Below are 4,014 nucleotides of genomic sequence, written 5' to 3'. Positions count from 1 at the left end.
AGGAAGGAGAGAGTAGGAAAGCTAGCTGTTTGGAGTGACAGTTCTAAGAGGATAACTTCACCATCTAATCCCTTCTGTCCAAAGAGGAAACAGAGGCCCAGTTGTGAAGATACAAACTTCGTAACTTTTTGACCCAGGAAGTTTTGAGAGCGGTAATAAGGAAATGATTATAGAGTGCTTTGAGCTTTTCAGAGACAAGTGGTATTTAAAATACAATGTATTATTACCTCCATAGAGTTTTTCTTTTGACTACCACTGTGCTTGAAAATGTGGGCAGAACACCTTTATTTTTCAAAACTCAGGTATTTGAAAAAAAAATTCACAAGCACAATACCTACCCTCAGCCCTATAAGCTAAGCCTCAGCTCTCTTGTCACTAGATAATTTAAACGTTCAAAGAGATCTGGTATTAGCTTTATCAGCTAACTTGGCCGCATTCCCACTGAAGACATTTGCCCTCTCCAGCTCACTCTTCACTCCTGCATTTTGAAGGACTGCTTGATTAACCATGAAAACATCATTACATTTGAGGTCTTGCATACAAGTACTGAACATCACTCACTACAGGTATAAGGTAGGAACGTGTCTTTAAAACACCCCCAAATAAATCAGGGCAGCCCAGGGCCAGCTCTATCCTTGACAGAGGACCGGTTGCTGAGTCTTAGAACTCAGTCTTGTGGGAGGATTCCACATGTACTCCCATGACCGAGCTGCCCCTGTCTCGGAAGATTCTAAAACTGAAAATCAGAAGTCAGTTCAAGTCCCCATTTCATGTATGTAGACTGTTCCCTGAGAAGGCCCTGGAATATCCCCCTCCGCTTGCCTCGTAGGCCCACGCCATGAGTCACACTGGTGTGGTGGCCCCGTATTTCCTTACAGGGGCGGTACCGAGGGTGCAGGCTCTGAAGACGCTGGTTCACACCCCAGGGCTCTGTGGCTGGAAACAGGTTGCTCGTCTGCTCTGAATCTTTGGTTCCTCATCAGAGATTGGAGGAGGCTATTAATAGATTTTATTTATTTATTTATTGTTGTCTTTCCTGGGGTTGTTTTGAGAATTTAAAGCAAGCACTAAGACCAGGACACAGGAAAGACTCAATTCGTGTTAGCACTTATTAAAAAGCTGTAACAGTTCATGTGCCCCGGGGCTTACTGTTATTTCTTCGGAGTTCTGCTTTCAGTGCACAGTGGAACTAAAGATAACCACGCAGCTATTGTCTCTGACCCGCCTGGGTGCTCTTACTAGAACGAAAGGAAAAAGGAAATACACGGTGGCCCAGAATGGGGCTCCAGAGAAATCCAAAATGAGCTGCGGTCTAAAAGCGACTTCTTCTCTCCAAGCCTATTTTTAGCCAGCTGTGAACTTCTCTAATACGCAAAGAGTGATGCTGGGCTCCCTGAATAGCTCCGCTGACGAGCGCCTGCCTGCTTCTGCTACTATGTGAATTTATGGAGTTCTGGTCTCACACTTCATTAAAGAAATATACGATGGTGCAGAGACAGGAGGCCAGACACCTATAACTCTTGTCTCAATCCCCTAGTGATAAATCTTAGTAGTGCCTCATTTGTGGAGGGAAAAGGAGTAACCAAAGAGATGTTATCTACAGCTCCTTTGTGGCTGTCTTGGCTTGGCTTGCTTTTTGTTCTTTTCTTTACTCTAGATCTTTTATTTTTTCTTTTTTAGAGTTGTTTGTAATGGACAACTTTGTTAAGAAGTCACAAAACAAGAGGTATAGTCAAAAGTACTCTCAAACCTATAACGTACACATTTGTAACAAACCCCTAGATAACTAACGCTAAGGAATTGTTCTTCACATACAATGTCGCTTGTGATGGCCAAGAGGATCAATACATCCAACTGCAACTGTGTTGGATTTTAACTCTCTAGGTTTCATTTAATTGAGATTGGGTTCTGGTAACTCCAATGCCAACCCTCACACATAGTCCGGAGCTGAGGTTGGGATGGAAGGAAAGTATGTCATCTATGTCACAAGAATCCCTCCATCTGTTTCTTGCTTTTACCGTCTTAGCTAGAGTTAGGTCTAGTGGCACCCACCATGGGAAAATGCTCTGAAAAGGCTTGGAAAGGTCAGGCTCCCAAAGAGTACCTGTCACAGTTCTGATGAATAGCCGCTAAAGAACCAAAAGAAAGCTGGGTGTGGTGACCCAGATGTTCACTCCCAACACTTGAGAGGCAGCCCAGTCTCTAACAAGACCAGCCTGGTACCCAGGAGTCTCAGGCTATCTCAGCTATATAGTGAGGCCCTGTCTCAAAAACAAAGCCAAACAAACAAAACAAAGAAAAGAGAGTGGGTAAAGAATAGTTAAACAGTATCGAGGCTGTAGTTCAACAGTAGGGTACTTGCCTAGCACACTCAAGGCCTTGTGTTGAATTCCAAGCCCCCCAAAACAAACAACAACAACAAAAGCTGGTTAAGGGACCATCAACAAATGACAGACAGACCTGTTCAGTGATTCAACTGTCATTTCTTTTCTAATCCCTCTTCCATGTGACACAGGTCTCTACCCCTTCCTGCTCACTGAATAGTCCTGTGGTACAGGTTCCCTCCTGTCTTGACTTCCTGCTCGCTTGTCCAGCTTCTTGACTATGGTTAAGCTGAGTGGTCAAGCATATGCGTCATACATTATTCTCATCTTTGCCCAGCACAGTGCCTGGAATATATTGATTAATCTATAAGTAACTTCTTTTTATCAAATCAATATATTTTCAAAAAACAAAATTGATTTATTTTCCACCATTTGGGTTTACCTACCTAGAAACCTAGAACCAGAGTGACAGCATGCCAGAATGATTTTCCCTAATGTCAATTAAAGAATATCAGAGATATTTTGTTTGGCCTAAAATATCACAAGTTAATTTTTAGTGGATTAGATCTGTTACTCATTCTAAAGCCTTTGACCTTGAGAAAGAATGACAGTCCAGAACACAGAATTGTAATAATAATACTATGAGAACCTCTCTGGGCTGGATGTTGAAAAGTAGGGTCCTCAGTGACAGAGAAATGGGGTCCAAGCATGGTTTCTGAGAAGTCCTTATTAACCTTGTGGTACCCTGGGGTCCTCTCTTGGACTCTCCCAGTCCCTACTTTGTCCTATGTCTTATGTGAGGCCACAGAAGTTATACCAGGTTTATATGTGCACACCTGTGCCAGGAATGTGAAAGGGTCATGACAACAGTCATGCTTGCAACCAGAGGAGCCATTAGTATCAGAGTGCACCAGGTTTAAGAACCTCTGGGAGGAGAGAATGATGGGCATGCAGTAGGGGTCAGATCACAGCTAACAAGGACCTTAAATTTGAGGCTAAAGAGAGTAGACATCCTGCTTGAACAAAGAGAGATCATTTTTGTGTGAAGCTCATATGCACCAAGTTGCCTGTCTAAAAATGCCCTGTTTAACGTCCATGATGATAGAATCTATTCCCACTTGACTGCAACAGTATAAGTTGGACATGTAATTCTCACCACCAAGGCAATGCTAGCAGGAATGTGGCTTACGAAGGACACTTGGTGATGTTGAAATCCAGACGCAGTAACTGATGATTAGTGTCAGTTAACAAGAATGCGTCAGCCACTATTTTTATGTTGCCTCTCCTCATATCCCTGCCTCTTACTCTTTTGTCTGTGGAAGATTTCTCTAATCAGCATAGTCCATCTGCCTCAGCTCTGGCCTCTGGGGACCCATGCTAATAAGTGAAGGGTAATAAAAAAAAGTCCCTGTCACAAGTACACTGGAGGGTAGACAGAGATATTCACTGTAGAACGTGGAGAAGAGAGGGTCTAAATATCAAATACTAATTCAACAAATGTCCAGGGAAACACCCACCGCTGCTCTTAATAACTGCATGGCTCTACGTATCAGATGGTGTGGCAGGGGGTTGCTGTTTGCTTAAGTAAAGAAAGATGTATACTTTTAAGTCCTGACTGCTCTTCCGGAGGATGAGGATTCAGTTCCCAGGACTCACATGGACCATTGCAACAATCTGTAGCTCAAACTCC

This window comes from Grammomys surdaster, unplaced genomic scaffold (assembly GCF_004785775.1).
Source record: "Grammomys surdaster isolate TR1022 unplaced genomic scaffold, NIH_TR_1.0 1166, whole genome shotgun sequence".
Lineage (NCBI taxonomy): Eukaryota > Metazoa > Chordata > Mammalia > Rodentia > Muridae > Grammomys > Grammomys surdaster.
The sequence above is the reverse complement of the archived record's forward strand: the minus strand, read 5'-3'. Positions refer to the sequence as shown.